The sequence below is a fragment of the Mauremys mutica genome, chromosome 6, assembly GCF_020497125.1.
Source record: "Mauremys mutica isolate MM-2020 ecotype Southern chromosome 6, ASM2049712v1, whole genome shotgun sequence".
Taxonomy (NCBI): Eukaryota; Metazoa; Chordata; order Testudines; family Geoemydidae; genus Mauremys; species Mauremys mutica.
In genome coordinates, this window is record NC_059077.1 from 45,509,705 (window position 1) to 45,526,964 (window position 17,260).

Below are 17,260 nucleotides of genomic sequence, written 5' to 3' on the forward strand. Positions count from 1 at the left end.
GGCCCCAGATAGATGTTTACCTTCCATCCATGTCAATTTAGAATGCGTCTCATCCTGTACTTCTGCAATATCTATGCAAAGGCTTGCAGCATGCTACAGCCGTTTAGTTTTGTACCATGAATCAAGCATGCAGGGCTGTCCCTGACAATAAGCTTTGTCCTGCTTTTCTCTGTGGCTGCTCTTTATTTCCCTGAAACGCAGGCGCTCACGCTGACAGTAAGGGCATCGCACACCATCCTCCAGAGTGTACTCAAGTGGGAGTATTTGCATGCATTATTGCAGGATCCTGCGGTGTCCTTTGGAAAAAAACAACAACAACGCACGGCCAAGTCTGTTAGCCCGGTATTGTCGCTCAGCAGCCCTGCCCCATGCTCGGTAGAGAAGGGAAGGGAAGGGAGGCTCAGCCCCCTGGCCCGGTGCTGCTGGGTGAAGGCGGTTTTGCTTTAGTCCCGAAGTCTCGCTGTTCTGCGCCCGCCCTGGCTGGCGGCGAGGCGGAGGCTGCGCTGGGTACCACGCGCGCCGGGGAGCCGGGGGTGGGCGATGCTCGAGGCGTTGCAGAGCCAGTGCGTCAGAGGGGAGGGGAGCGGAGCGGAGCGGGGGGCGGCAGCAGCAGCGGCGATGAGCTGCTCAGGCGCCGGGCAGCGGCTGTGAGGGAGGCAGAAGGTGAGACGCGGGACGCTGCTGGCAGAGCCGGGCGCTGCAGCCTCCATTCATTCACCGACCCACACGCCCAGCCCTGCCGCCGCCGCCGCCCTCCCGCGGCAAAGGGCCGGCCGAGGTGAGTGACTCCGACCGCGGGGCCGCGCGGCGCTCCCCGGCTAACCTGGCTGCCGCCCGCTGGTGCCTCCCATCCGGGCCTGGCTCGGAGGGCTGAGCGGCGAGGCGGCCGCCCGGCCTCCCCCGCGGCCGGCCCGCAGCTAGCCCGGGGGCGCCGCTAGCCCGGGGCCGGCGCGTGGCGTTGGCGGCGGGTCCCTGCCAGGCAGGTGGGCGGCAGGCGCTGGCCGGGGCTCCCCTCCCCCATGGCAGGCCATGGCTCCAGGTGTGTGCTGGCCCCCCGCCCCCATGGGCTCTCGGCCCTGCTCTTTGGCCTGTTCCTCCGCCGGCTTGGCCACCACCGCCCGGGCTGCAGCCACCCCACTGAAATCCGGGGGGCGCGGAGTGCTGCTCGCTGCATGGGGCCCGCTCCCCGGCTGTGTGTGAATGAAAGGCCTGGGTTAGGCAAAGGCGGCGGTTTCAAGGTGTAGCAGTAAAAATCAATGGAGGTCATTTATGGATGTGTGGGAATAAAGGAGGGGGACTGTAAAGGCCTCAGTCAAACACAGCAGAATCCTTAATTGTAAAGGGGGCTATATGCCCTGCCTTAAAACCCTCTCTCAGCCCTCCTCCCTCCCGGAGTCTCTCTCACCTAGATGAGGGAGGTGTGCTAGATTTGTCAGCTGCTGCACTACAGCTTGTTACTTTTGCACAGGACCTGGATCCACCCTAGCACCTGGGGGGCTGGATGTTTTATGTAAGTTTATCTTTGCTCCAAGGAAATGGCCACATCTCTGGCCCAAACAATTTGATGCAGCCAGGCAGTTTTTGTGAAAGGTATATATTATACAATGGACCTTTGTGGGATGTGTTTTGTTTGCCCCGCAGCAAAGTGTTTTACTTTGTCATGAGCCATCATTGATAAAGCAAAGAGAGGTTTTGGCTATAACTTAGGCTGAGCTGGCCTTCTTGTCCTCTTGTAGAGGCCAAATCAGCTCGAGGAAAAGTGGGATGACTCCATGGAAGCCAGATTTAGAGCAATGGCTTTTACCAATCTTAAAGGAAATCTCAGGTGTAATATACATTATACTTATTTTTAATTACTATATCTGAAGAGTAAAGTGCTTAGTAAAAACTAGTCTTTAAAAATAACACCAAATAAAAAACTGCCATTTTGGAAGTCTTATGAGCTTTGATTACTTTCCCTCTGCTCCTCCTTAACCATGTGCATCCTGATGAAAATGAGTCAACTGTGGGAAGTAGTATTGTCTAGTTGATACTGCTTGTTCTTTCTGTTTATGTGTCCAACTTTTTTTCCCTTCTCTTACCTACTGGCTATCTGTTCAGTAAACACAGGTGTTCACTTTGGCATATTATGCATCACTGTTTGCTGAAGTGTGGTATATCTATTCCAGTTTTTAATTTGTGTATTTGTCATGGCAGGATGATCAACATAATGAAATCAATGCTGCTCCACTGAATGATTGGTAAAGGGTTACTGGAGATCACTCTAGCCTGTGTCTTCCGCCTCCCTCAACCTTTTCATACAGAAACTGAGTACACTGTCAGTTTTTTATTCCAAGTCTTGACTGTACCCACTCTTTTTTCTGGGTTGCTTCATCAGTTTCTGTATAATGTAAACTTTCAGTTAAAATAATTTCTAGTTTATTTAATGGTTACAATGAAAACTTCATGAATGTGAATTTATCCATTATTTCAATTAGTTGAAAACAGTATATCTGACAGGTTTGTGAACTCTTCAGTTAATCTCAGATTGTGTTTACTCTGAAGCTTAATGATAGCTATTTGTTTGAACAATAATTATTTTATTGCTGATCATTTTTGTAGAAAGCACCTGATACTTTGGGACTGTGGGCATTACTTGTGTTTAATACTGTGTTTTCCCCCAATGTGACCCTATCTAGTCTCCATTGTTTAGGGCAGCAAAGTACTAAAGTCACCTAGTTACATAGGGAGCCCATATGTATCTGACAGAATAGTGAGCAGTTTTTAAAATGTACCTTCTCCATTTAATCCCCTTAGTCTCTCCAACAAATAGTCAAAGGTTGCCTTTAGAGCACTTGTTTATGACTTCTACACAGAGAAATTTTACTTTGAAAAGTATGTAAAATGGCAATTTACCCATTAATCTGCTTCAGATGTGTATTGAGTCATATCTGCTATTGTTTTACTCCTGTTAGCACTCTAAAGAATATACAACTCAGAAAGAGTAAGCTTGAGTCTCTTCTTGCTTGTCTGTCAACAGAATTGATTATCCAGTCTCATTTGTACAAGCCAGTGTAAGGTAACTGTGGGTTGCACAGGTATTTCTGAGGGCAGAATTTGGCCTGCAAAATATTTATTACTAGTAAGATGCAAATTGGAAAGACCCTACTTGAGTGTGCAGGGCTGTCCCTTAGTTTATATGAATATATGAGAGAGAATAACTGATCTGGAATAATTGAGAGACAAGTATGGAATCTCATGATGACACTAATTCTTCAGAGTACAACCACACTTTTTACCTGCATCACTTCTTAAATGTAATAGGGTTTGGTGTGGTAGGAGTGTCTACTTTTATACAAAGCTATGGTGATCCCTCACAGGTATTACTGATTATATTGACAGGTATTTTAAAATATTAATAGTTTTAGATCTAAAATGAAACAGACTTTAACTTTACTGTATTTCGAGCTCCTTTGCATGTATATATTTTGAGAAGCTTGGTAATTTGACTGTGTGCGTGCCCCTTTCCATTACCCTAGCATAGAGAAGTGCTTTCTCCCCTCCCCACCCAAAGTTGTAACCTAGTCATCAAATCTTATCAGTCAGTACATTCCAAAAAGTATTAGTCATCCTGTTGTGGTCTGTGAAATGTAAAATTTGGGGCAGATAATAGCTTGCATGCTTTGAATAATGTGAGGTGCATACTCATCTCTGGCATTTTTTATTATCCATGCCTGGCCCTTGGAGTGTTCACATTGTACCATTGCGCTGGTAATAAAGTTGTTGTTTGTAAATTAAGAAAACAAAAACCAGACTCTTGCTCCGAGGAATGTCATTATGGGTATAAGCCATTCTCAGTGCAAAGGGACTGGATAACTTCTCCCCCCTTGCACCCTGTTAAAAACTACTGAGGTGAAAAGTACAAAAGGATAGTATCAGAGGGGTAGCCGTGTTAGTCTGGATCTGTAAAAGCAGCAAAGAATCCTGTGACACCTTATAGACTAACAGACGTTTTGCAGCATGAGCTTTCGTGGGTGAATACATGCTTGCATCCGACGAAGTGGGTATTCACCCACGAAAGCTCATGCTGCAAAATGTCTGTTAGTCTATAAGGTGCCACAGGATTCTTTGCTACAAAAGGATAGTTATGCCTGGGTAACTATTGTCTGGCATCCCTGCAGTTTTGTTTGTGCATACTGACTTTTTTTTTTTTTAATGACCGAATACACCCAACACTCACTTAGTGACTACAAATAATAAAGTGAACATTTTGTAGTATTTGGAGCTCTCAAACTGAGAGTCGGTTTCAGCAAGAGAGGTTTTAAATATCTCCCTGGAATGTATTCCCTCAGTTTTCTCAAAAGTAAGAGACTTTCAAGGCTGCCTTAAAATTATTCCAGAATTAGTGAGAATAGACAGGACTAACTTATTTTTTTCTGTATTTTGAAAATAATAGGGAATTTTATTTTTTATAAATAAAAATTGAACTCCTTGTGCTATGAGTCTAGTGAGTGGACTTTATAGTGGACTGTCATTTAGTATTCTACGTCTTTGCTTATACTACCAAATAGTGTAGTTCTATCTTCTTTATGGCTGCTATGTATTTTTAATAGTAAAAGGAGTCTTTAATAAGAGTTTCATATTGGAGTAACATGGGACGAGGTCCTCCAATTACATCCATATGGGCAGACCTCTGTGCTTGCATGGCTACAATTGCAAGCTCTGGGTTAGGATGAACAGAACTTGACACCACTGTTGATATTTGCTAGCTTTCATGAAGTCAAATAAAATGAAGGTGATAGGTATGCTTCACTAACACGTTTTATCAAGTTTCTTTAATCCTGTGCAATCATGGGGGAAAAGATTACATAACCAGGAAGGGTGGAGCCTTCATCAAATCAGTAGCACCTGGAGCAATGCTAGAAGAATGTGTCTTATTTGGAAACTTAACATAGAGGTGATTAATTACCATTATAACTTCAGTGGCCATTTCTACTCATGGAATCTATTTCTTTCAATGAAGTTCAACTGGTATGGAATGCTGTACTAACCATAGTTTGTTTATACTTTTGTACACAAGCTGTCACATGTGTCAGGTGTTTTATTAGTACATTCTGCTGTGTTACTAGAAGACAAATAATGTGTCTGGCTCTTTGTACTTCTAACACACTCAGCAAGGGAGTTTAGAGGGTAAATACTTACCAATGAATGGCAGTTCTCAAAGCTTTGGTGGAAATTAACCAATAAACTTACTCTTCTATTGGAACTTGGGTGATTTCTAAATTGATTTAAAAAAAACTTCATCAGAGATCCTTAAGTGCATATTAGTTGTTCATCACAGCAGCAGCATAACCACTGCCATGCTGCAGCATTGCCAGCCCAAAGGATGGCTCAAAAATTCTGAGATTGGCTTAGAAATCATGAAATTCCAAAAATAGGGGATTTTTTTCTTTTTTGGTCTTATGGTATTGGCATTTTAGGGTTCATGATCTCCAGCTTCTCTCTGAAGACTTAAGGACTAGAAACTTTTTTAATGAAAGCAAAGGTTCTCTGGTTAAAAACCCGATTCCAGAAACTGGAGCTTTGGTATTTTTATTAATCACAAGACTTGAGAGAAAATCATGAGAGTTGGCAACGCTGATATTGGAACAGACTGATAGTCCGTGTACTATAGTATCTTATTTTGAGCAGTGGTTTATGCTGTATGCTGCGTTTGCTTAAAACCATCTGCAAAGTACAAATGAGCAGCTGTAGCCTTACAGGGAAGGGGGTCTCAGCTCTGCTCTAAATTAAACCATTCCCTCATTTTTGAATGTCTGTGGATACTTTGTAACTTGAGAGCCCATCTTCACCTTGGAATGGGACCAGGAGAGGTTGAACAATTAGGAAATTGTGGGGTAGCTTGAAGAAGTGATACAAGACACAGGCTTGGGAAAAGGAGCATCGGACACCCACAAAGAAGTGTGGGACTCTAGGAGAGTCCAGGATGAATAATGAAGAGAAAGTTAGGATATAGTAGGGAAAGGATTGTATATGAGTTCCTTTCACCTACCAACCAAACAAATGATCACCAATCTTGTCTAGAGTTTTTGTTTGTGTTGTAATATGTTAAATGGCTGGCAGTTAATATGTGTTAACTAACATTTTTGTAAACACTAGTGTAGACACTTCATGAGTGTTTATTCCTACTCATGTTTCACCTCTACCTTTGTTACATGATGTGATTTTGAAACAAAAGGACAACAACAAAATACAGCATTAAAGGTGCAAATGTACAATAGAATCTCAGAGTTACAAACTCCTCAGGAATGGAGGTTGTCCGTAACTCTGAAATCTTCGCAACTTGGAACAAAATATGGTTGTTCTTCAAAAGTTTACAACTGAACATTCTTAATAGGGCTTTACTGTGCAGAAGAAAAATGTTGCTTTTAATCATCTTAATTTAAATGAAACAAACACCGAAACAGTTTCCTTACCTTGTCAAATTTTTTTCAACTTCCTTTATTTTCTTAGTAGTTTATGTTTAACACAGTACTGTACTGTATTTGCTTTTTTAAATGTTTTTTTTGGTCTCTGCTGCTTCCTGATAGCATACTTCTGGTTCCAAATGAGGTGTGTGGGTGACCGGTCAGCTTGTAACTTTGAGGTTCTACTGTATCATTGGTGTTCAGTAGGGGCATTATAAATTCTTCTGTAGTATTCTGTATCCTCTGCTTAAGTCTAACATCTTATTTGCTTCCAGTCTGTTGCTATAAAGTATTCGTCTTTTAGCTGATCCTGTGATACTATAACCTGAAACTACGCCTGTCAGAATGGTCTGGGACCACCTCTGCTCTGTTGGCAGCGGTTTCCTCCTCATGTTTATCCTCTCTGCCTAAGTGCAATGTATTTCATGCCACTGATAACACAGTCCTCTTTGTACACAATGGCTGGTGTCTCTGGCTTCCTTCTCATATGTCTTTTCTTTTATCTTTTAAACTACCTACTCTTTCTTTGCTGCCCAGTTACCTAGGCTTGCTTAAATTCTTCTGGAATTCCTGATCCTCTCTACTTTTGATTAACCTAAATAGTTGTGTTGCTAGCAAATGTTGTCATCTTGTTTTAAATGGATCTCCATAATCATGGTATCTGAGTGCCATGCAATTCATCCTGTTTTTTGATCATTAATAAATACATTGGACACCATCAGTTCTGGTCCCTGGGGCACACCAACAAATGATAACTTTCTATATTAGCAAATTCTTACTATAGATAACAGAATCAGATTCAGTTCTCTCTTTAACACAATATTTTACCTTCCTGTCAACCTATAGGAGTAACTGTAATAATAATGTCAAAGGTATTTGTCTAGTACTGTTCTGAAGAGTGCCATACTTCAGTTACAGTATGTTTCAAATTCTTATTATTCTTAATGTGATACTTATAGGATGAGTAGTGAACTAGAGTTTTAGGAGTGCTAACTCAATTGAATTATGTTCTTAAAATAAAATCTTTAGCCACTCAAGTTCTTGAGCCACATTTATATCTTTATTAATGAAAGTATGTTATTTACACCATATACAAATAATCAATTGAAGCCAACGGCTAGCAGTAATGATGATTCATAGGTAAATGTTCATTAACATATATTATTAACCTTATGTGATGCTTATTTTGATAGGGTGTTTTAATTTATATGCTTGAATATTTTTAGATAGAAGACTGTGCATAAGTGCAGTATTGCGGTATTAAGTGAGGCACATTTTAGGATAACTTAGTTAACTAAGATTTTGTCATGGGTATTTTTAGTAAAAATAACTGACAGAGTGCAGACAATATACAATAAATCACAGAAGCCCAAGTACCACCATGCACAGGGCTGAAGCCGAAGACAAAGAAGTCACTGAGATCTGCTAAAGTCACGGAATTTGTGATCAAATTGTGTCCTTAACAATAACTAATAGCATAGACAGCAAACACCTACTGATTCTGCTGCCAATGGGGGCTGCGGGAAGCAGCGGCCAGCACATCCCTCGGCCCATGCCGCTTTCTGCAGCCCCATTGGCCTGGAACAGCAAACCGCAGCCAGTGGGAGCTGTGATGGGCCGAACCTGTGGACGCTGCAGGTAAACAAACTGCCCCAGTGGATTTCCCTGATGGGCTGCAGGCCAAAGGTTGCCAATCCCTGCCCTAGACAGTTGGAGGAGCGGTGAGGAGGATCCTCCAAAGGACATGCTAAAGGAGTAGTTATATAGAATAGGATGGAGTCACAGAAGCCAAGGAAGGAGAAGATTTCAAGAAGAGGAGCATGGTGACCAGTGTCAGGCAGCTGACAGGTCAAGAAAGATAAAGATGGAGTACTGCTTCTGAGCTTTGGCTAAAAAGAGGTCATTATAGACTTTGGTGAGAGTGGTTTCAGAGCAGGGCAAATGGTGGAACCTGAATTGGAGCGGGTCTAGGATGGAACTGGAGGGGAGGAAGTCCAGACAGCTATTGTACACCATGCATTCAATGGGCTTGGAGATGAAAGGGAGAAGGAGCAGTGGTTGGAGAGGCAAGTGGGGCGAAGTGTGGGTTTTTTTTAAGATGGGAGAGACTAAAACATTCTTGAATTGAGAAGGGAAAGTGCCAGAAGAGAGAGAGAGGTTAAGAAAAAGAATAAAGGTGGGGATGAGTGGATGCCACGCAGCTCAGGAGAACATTACAGGAAGAATACGGACTATGAAGTAAAATTCCTTTTGCTCCAGTTAGTCTTAGCTCTCTGTCATTTAGATGTGAAATATTAGCAAAGATGTATTATGTGTTAGTTTGTTTTTGTGAAATAGTATATTAACTGGTAGCTTGAGTGACAGAGATGGAAGATGGCTGAAATAATTTTCAGATTGATGAACTCTTCATTCAGATTTAATTATAAACTGTGCCTACTTCAAAGTTTCTCATACAGAGATTTTTAATCAATTAATTTAGAAGACTTCTGGCCCATTCTTATTATAGAAAGGTGCCTTGGAGGTTAATTGGCAAAAATCTTATGGACTGGAGACTTACTGTTTAAGAAAACTGGTGATTTTCTTGTTACAACAGGAATACATGGGACAGAACACGTGAATTCAAGCCAGCACATAAATATTGTCTACCTGAATCATCACTAAGGAAACTCAGGCTCTGATTCAGCAAGATACTTAATCACATGCCTAACTTTGACCACTTGAATAACTTCAGTGGGGTTACATGTTTAAAATTAGGCACACATGCTTAAAGTGCAGTTACAGAACATGCTCCTCTTAACTGAACTCTGCCACATGCGTGTTTATAACAATTAATTGTGGTCCCAATCATGCTCCCATTGAGGTCATTGATTTTTGCCATTGACTTCAATAGGCGCAATATTGGACCCTAATATTCGTCAGTATTGATAAGGCACTTAAAAGATGTAAAGAGCTATATAAGTGGTTTCTTACATATTAAATAATGTATTTGTTTGTCTCCAGGGGTTGTGTTTTTTCTCAGGCTGTGAATCTAGAGTAGGAGAAATTCCTAATTATGTTAATAGAAAAAGTAATATATAAATTGTTATACTGACAACATGAAGGTGTTTTTAACATCCAGTTCTATTTTTAATGACTATCAGTTAAAAAATATATGGCAGTGATGATTGTGTCATTTAGTAATACATGGTAAACGTGGGCATCTTCCTTGGGTATTAAATGGTGATGATCTTCCATTTTAGGATTAGAAGGTTAATTTTTAGTATTTTCTCAGAGCTAGACTTCTGTTCCAGAACAATGTAGTTTAAGGTAGATATTCATATTTCTATTGTGATTTAGAATGAAAAATTTTTGCAATGTAGTATTTTATAAACTGATGACTTTCTCTTGCAGAATCCAGTGTTAAGATTCACATTAAAACAAACAAACAAAAACAAACAAACACACCACACTTTGAGCTCAATCCTGTAGGCCTTGCACAAGCAAAATTCTCACTGATCTCCACTGAAGTTCTGCTTATGTGAGGATTGTTGAGGTCAGATCCTTTATCTACAAAAGGATTCCATATCTCTGTGGTGCAAGAATGTTAACATTAATGATTGTCAAATTCGTGTAGTACTAGCAAGGGCAAAAAAACCCCAACAACAAAAACCTACAGTGATTTCTGTTTTTCAAATCAGCAGCTCAGATTTGTTTCTCTGGTACTAACCCAGAGCAGTGTAAGCAGCTTTAAACAGATTACAAATAATGTGGTTGGTGCATTAATCTGAGGCACTTGGTGGATGTTGACAGTGTTTTCTAGACAAGAGATTTTATTCTCTCTCATCAGTATAATGCTGGATATATTAAGAACCAGGGGAGTTACTTATCTTCATGTGGAATTGTATCTTAAAGAGAGTGCTAAAGTACAGGTCTCAATTAATTTCACAATGCTATCATGAAGAGATTATGAAGAAAATTCTGTAATCGAGATAGGTTTGTGTAATTTTAGAAATAGGAATACAATGAAACCTGCCTCAAAGAACCATTACATTTCAAATCACTAATAGAGATGACCTTTATCTGTTCTAAGGATTAACAAAACCCCAGGGATACTTTTGGGGAACTTCTTGTTCAGTTCAGACTTGAGGTGATCCTTGATGGAGGTTTCATTGTGTATATTCTTGTTTGGTTTGTTATCCTGTTTTAAGGCTTTTTCTCTTTTAGTTTTTAAATCTCCAAATCCAGGTTTATGTAACTTGTGTGGTCCCATTGTTTGTAGTCTTTTAATAGCTGTATGTGAGAAAAGCACCACTAATATAGTAGGGAGAATGTGAAAGACAAGGACTCAGGAGACCTAACTGTATTTTGAGCTTTGCCACAGATCTCGTTTGTAGTCTTGGGAAAGTCACTGGGTAGAGTCATGGGGATATTGAGGCTAAATTCATTAATGTTAGAAGAGTGTTTTGAGAGCCTCTGATAAAAGACATTATAGAAATGAAAAGTATTATTCATTTATCTGCTTCTTTTGAATCCACTGTTGTTAATCAAACATTTGAACAAAATGAAAACATTTTCACCGCTTTGTTGTTTCCATTTGTTTGGGGCCTTTAAAAATGCTTTGTAATGCAAGCTAGTTGTTCACTTTCTGCTGTGTTACATAAGAAGGGATGATAAAAGTTTAATGTTGAAAGGAATTAGTGATAAACGAGGATTAAATAATCCAAAATCTTAACAAACAAACAAACAAAAACCCCTAACTGGACTTTGCATATTTATAAACACAGCCTTTCTCCTTTTTATAAATATGATGCTTTGCTTGTTTATCTAATTTTTTGAAGCTTCTACTTGGATTTGTATACAGTACATTTCAGAATCAATGTTACAGGGGTTCTTTTTGTTCTTATTTTAAGTTTGTGTAGCATACTGAGAGATTTGTCAAGGAAGTGCAAATGCTAAACATGGTAGTGAAAATAAATGCAACTCTTTTCAGCTATGTGTTGTAGGTTTTTTGAATAGAAACTCACCTGAATTGGTTAAGTACAGCTATTCTGAAATGTTGATGTTGTGTAAAAATTAATAAACTCCATTATTATCTGAAATGTGGAATTTTTGCTCACTTTAATGATGTGATGTGGTTCATAATAATTTGAAGTAGAGTAAGGAATGTGCAAAACAAATATTTTTAATGCATTTTTTTAAATCAAATATTTAATTCTTAAAATTTTGGGATTTTCCAGCCTTGTCTTATTTTCATCTGTTAAGCCCCTTGAGTTATAAAGAAATGCAGATATATACTCTAGTCAGTAGAAAGAGCTATGTTTATGTGGTTTCTGGGGGAGTGAGGAGCAGGGGGTGAAAAGACCTGCTGATGCCTTGATGTGCAGCCTCACTGGGCACCAAATGACACACATTTTGACCAGAGAGTGGTAACTGTACCAGTTATTTATTTATTTATTTTTACTCTAAAATTTCTTGGTAGGTTTTTTTATAATATTACAAGCTAGTGATGTATTTAAATACTTGTATGGCCTCATTACCATAGTCTCACAATCTAATGAAGTTATCCTCACAATACCTCTGCAAGATAGGGATTGTCCCCATTTACGGAGGGGGAACCGAGGCACATAGAAACTAAGGGCAGGTCTTGGCGGGTAGTGGTCGATCTATCGGGGGTCGATTATCACGTCTACTGTAGACGCGATAAAATCGATCCTCGATCGTGCTCCCCGTCGACTCCGGAGCTCCAGCTCGCGAGAGGCAGAAGCGGAGTCGATGGGGGAGTGGCAGTGGTCAAGTCGCCGCCGTCCTCACAGCCAGGTAAGTTGACCTAAGATCTACAACTTCAGCTACAAAGTTGTGTATCTTAGGTCACCCCCCTGCTAGTGTAGACCTGGGCTAAGTAACTTGCCCGGGGTCACTCAGGAAGTCTGTGGTGGAGCAGGAAACTGAACCTGGGTCTCCTGAGTCCCATGTTAGCACCCTGACCACTAGACTGCCCTTCCCCTCATATTCGTAACAAGGAGCCATAAAAATAGTTTTAATCACTATAAATCTGTGACACGCAGCCTTAGAGTATGTAACAATATAACATTTTTTTTAGATTTAGATTGTCCTTCATTTTTTTGTGCAGGGCACCCCGTGCTCCAGGGTTTATGCTGCATTGGAATGAAAGCTGAATTTGCTGAGTGCATGTTAAGCACCAGATTTTGGGGGATTTTTTTTTTTTAAATCAGCATAGGTTGATGTGGCTTTTCAGCCACACCATCCTCCCAGAATAGCTTCCTTGGCATTTGGCCTGGTATAGTGTGGCTGCTGTGGTTTGAAATATTTTCCTTACAAGAAGTGAAGTTTTTGTACTTTCCCCAAAATCTAGGGATTAGTTTAGGTGTGAGAGGGAAATTCCCTTTTTGTAGAAATGTAAACTGGCTTCCCTGCAAATATATTTATTTGTTTGTCTGGCTGGTCTCATAGTTTTGAAAATGAGAGGGTCGGTCCATATCTGATTCTCCTCTTCAGGATGAGCGCTTTCTTGTGCATGTGATAGATGCTGCTTTGTATAATTCACATTTAGTGCCTAACTTTGCTCTGAGCATTCTGGCCTGGAACTCCCATTCATTGCAATGGGCGTTCCATGTGCATAACTGACTTTCCGTATTAAAAAAGTAGCATGTATACAAAGTTGTCAACAATTGAGTTAGAGCACCTGATGCTGGCCATGACTAATGCTCACTTTACATTGAGTAAAGTTAGGCATAGGTGTGTCCTGATCCTGCAAATACAGGTTATTCCAATGGGTAAAAAAATTCTAACAAAATATTTTAAATAATATAAAGGCTTGAAATTTATCAGTTTTTTATGAATATTCTAAAAAAAAAACCCTAAATCTCTTCTTTACCCATCTATTACAATCAAAGGTTGCCAATATTACATATCTTAGGCTACATAGTGTATTGGCTAAAAACTCACTCTCCCACAGCATGCCTTCCTCCTCTCCTTATGGTCTGTTTGTATATATTAGAACACTGCACATCTTGACCTCCATCTATGGATGTACTTCTGTGGTGGGAATTAGAATATGGTGGAAAGTCACACAGCAACATCATGTTCACTCATCTTGTTAAATGTGGTATTTCAAAGGGCTCCTTGAATTGATCTCAGACACTCTGTGTTACCACAGCTGTTTCTAAAAGAGGTTGCGCATTCTGGCATAGTAATTTATAGGGGGAGGGTGAAAAGTCTCATTCTATTCCACGCTGAAGCAAGTGTAGCATGTGTGACTTTAGTAAAATGAATTTTGAGTATCTTATACAAGATGGTGCACTTATAGTGAGATAAAGTGACATTTGACTTTTGTTTAAATGAAAGAATTACATTTTTTGCCTAATTAAAAAACAAATTATTTGGACATTCTTTCCCCTTTAATATCTGTTTTGCATGAATGCTCATGATGAGTTAGGATGCTTAAGGCTATATCAAATTTGCTCATTCAGCCAGAATATTTCCTGGCCAATTGGAGGGTTATCTCATGAACAGAGCACAATCCCACAGAATATGACAAGGATTTGACATGACAGTTTTACAGTCATGCAACACACAGAGCTTAAAGAAACAAAAAAGAGGAGTGACAGGCTACACAATGAGGACCTGCTTTGTTCCTGGTGCCCCTTTGCTCCCCAGCTCCCTCTCCAAAAAAGTCCAAAACCCAGAATTGTGAAAATATGCAAGGCTCTCTCACCTGAAAAACTGAACAGTAATTCACACAAATATGGATTATATAAGCAACTTCTTTCAGGAGATGAAAACCTTCATGGTTTTTGCTTTCTAGAGTCCAAAAGAATCTTAAAAATGTGAAATTTCAAATAGTCATGGCAGGTGGGACTGGAATTTGCTTATTGCTGGGATCAATGTGTTGCCTCCAACAGCTTAATCTCTCCTTTTAAAATAGATTCCTAAATGTTGGTTCATGGGGCTACTTGTTGGTCTGCAGAGAGCTGCTAGTGACATATTGCTGGCCTTTCTTCTTGTTTCCAGCTGCCCTAGAAGACAGCAAAAATCCATTAGATCCTTCTCCATGTAAGCAATTACTGTGATTTCCTCAGGAATACTATGATTTTTATAGAGAGGGGAGGTAGTGCACAAGGCAGACTCTATGATATGAACTGCACCATGAACATGTCTTTGAGAACTTGTCTTTAAAAGTCATGTAATCTGCAGCACATTCAAAATTTATGGATGATGAATAACAATGATGGGCAAGCTTTCTGCTGTTGTCTGCTATGGTAGATATGTATGAACAATGTTCTTATACAAACACTATAAGAATACTACTGAGTTGGAAATTCATTAGTTTAATTGAGGAGAAAGGTGGGAGGGAATAAAATTGAAAAGTTTGCCTTTTTTTTTTTAACATTGATAAATAATTCTCTTCTGTCCTCCTTTCTGTTTAGTGTGTTAAATATTAAAAAACAAAAAAAACCCAGAGAAACAGCAGGGATAAGGACTCATTAAATAATCACCGGTTCTTGTTGAATAGAAGAAACATTCTTTTAGGATGTTAAAGGAATTTTCTACCTGTTAATATGTTCCCAAAACATGAACTGATTATTTCTTGTCCATTTTTAGATGTAAACAAATATATTTCTGTGTTTTTGTTTTCACAATGACTTAGCAATCAAAAAATTCATTCAGTAAGCCAGCTGTTGCTACATGTTATCTGCTTTGATTTTGCCTTTTTTAATTAAAAAAAAATGCCAAGAATGATGGCCTAGAGTAGAGGTTTTTAGCAATAGCCTGTGGCTTGCATATCTCATACTGTCATGTAACCTGAAGTGAGCCTCTATCATTCCTTATTGTTCTCATACTAGTTCAGATACTTGGGTGTTTATTGAATCGTTTGTTTCTGCCAACATAAGGAAAACCAAAATCTTAGTTGTTTAGGTGATTTGATTTCCCTTAAAGCAGAATTTACTGGCTTAAGATTCTCAGCTTCACCTCTTCTTTAGCAGCTGGAACTAGTTTTTCCCTGTAGTGAAATTTCTGCTTTTATCTTAGGGTCTTTACTTACCTTAAAGCAGCTAAGATCTCACTCTAAAGTGTCATCCAATCAGTCTTTTCTAGCTACGTATAAGCTCACACATTTCCTCCTTAGTTCCTGTCCTGAATGTAGGCCTTACAGAAGTAGTAGACTTACAGGAAGTCTGTATGTTAACAAGCAATTTCAACCTCCTCCTTTATTACAGTGAAGACTAGCTTTTGTCCTAGTCTCTTAATCTCCTGTGCAAACTAGTCCCTTGTACTCTGCTTCCTAATTCCACTAGGCAGGGAAGGGTGAAATTATAGTGGCATGGATGGGCCATCAGTGTGTGTGAATTTAATGTGGAAGGGGTTGGGAAGCCAGAAAAAGACTGGGGAGTAGAGGATGAGGTTTCCAGGACTGTGGGACAGAAGGATAATTCCAGCTCTTGAGGTCTTGTTCACACTAGACTAAAAGGTGGGTTTTAAAGTATTGTCAAATATGTTTTAAAACTCTAGGACAGACAGTGCAAAGTGTATTTTAGTGTATGATCTGGCAGAGGTGAGGAAAAATCCTTAGGGTTGAACAGTTTTTGCTTGCAGTTCCTGCTTTGGTCACTATGGGGCACTGTGGCAGCTGCAGGCAGACAAGGCTGTCTCTGGGTACGTCTACACTACGGGACTATTCCGAATTTGCATAAACCGGTTTTGTAAAACAGATTTTATAAAATCGAGTGCGCGCGGCCACACTAAACACATTAAATCGGTGGTGTGCGTCCATGGTCCGAGGCTAGCGTCGATTTCTGGAGCGTTGCACTGTGGGTAGCTATCCCGTAGCTATCCCATAGTTCCCGCAGCCTCCCCCGCCCCTTGGCATTTCCGGGTTGAGATCCCAGTGCCTGATGGGGCAAAAATCATTTTCGCGGGTGGTTCTGGGTACAGCCTCACCCCTCCCTCCCTCCCTGACAGCGGCAGACAACCGTTTCGCGCCTTTTTTGCTTGGTGAACCGTGCAGACGCCATAGCACAGCAAGCATGGACCCTGCTCAGCTCCATACCGCAATCGTGGATGTTTTAAACACCTCGCGCACTCTCGTGCAGTATATGCTGAACCAGGACCTTCGAACCGAGGCGAGTAAGAGGCGGATACGGCAGCGCGGCGATGACAGTGATGAGGACATGGACACAGAATTATCTCAAACCGCGGGCCCCGGCGCTTTGGAGATCCTGATGGTAATGGGGCAGATTCTATCCATTGAACGCCGATTTTGGGCCCGGGAAACAAGCACTGACTGGTGGGACCGCATTGTGTTGCAGGTGTGGGACGATTCCCAGTGGCTGCGAAACTTTCGCATGCGTAAGGGCACTTTCATGGAACTTTGTGACTTGCTTGCCCCTGCCCTGAAACGCCATAATACCAAGATGAGAGCAGCCCTCACAGTAGAGAAGCGAGTGGCGATAGCCCTGTGGAAGCTTGCAACGCCAGACAGCTACCGGTCAGTCGGGAATCAATTTGGAGTTGGAAAATCTACTGTGGGGGCTGCTGTGATGCAAGTAGCCAAAGCAATCACTAAGCTGCTGCTACGAAAGGTTGTGACTCTGGGAAACATGCAGGCCATAGTGGATGGCTTTGCTGCAATGGGATTCCCTAACTGTGGGGGGGCGATAGATGGAACCCATATCCCTATCTTGGCACCGCAGCACCAGGGCACCCAGTATGTAAACCGGAAGGGGTACTTTTCAATGGTGCTGCAAGCACTGGTGGATCACAAGGGACGTTTCACAAACATCCACGCGGGATGGCCAGGGAGGGTTCATGACGCT

The 17,260-nt window shown here is 41.0% G+C and overlaps 1 protein-coding gene across 3 annotated transcripts in view; it reads left to right on the forward strand.

Moving 5' to 3' along the window:
• Positions 1-255: 255 nt before the first annotated feature.
• FAM169A (family with sequence similarity 169 member A) overlaps positions 256-17,260 on the forward strand; it is a 56,683-nt gene continuing 39,678 nt past the window's right edge. For 2 of the 3 annotated variants that reach the window (XM_045021778.1, XM_045021780.1), the window contains exon 1: positions 633-778. The gene's annotated coding sequence lies outside the window, so the exon portion shown is untranslated. Of the gene's footprint in view, positions 343-632; positions 779-17,260 lie in introns of those variants that run through there. The other variant, XM_045021779.1, reaches the window with a different exon arrangement.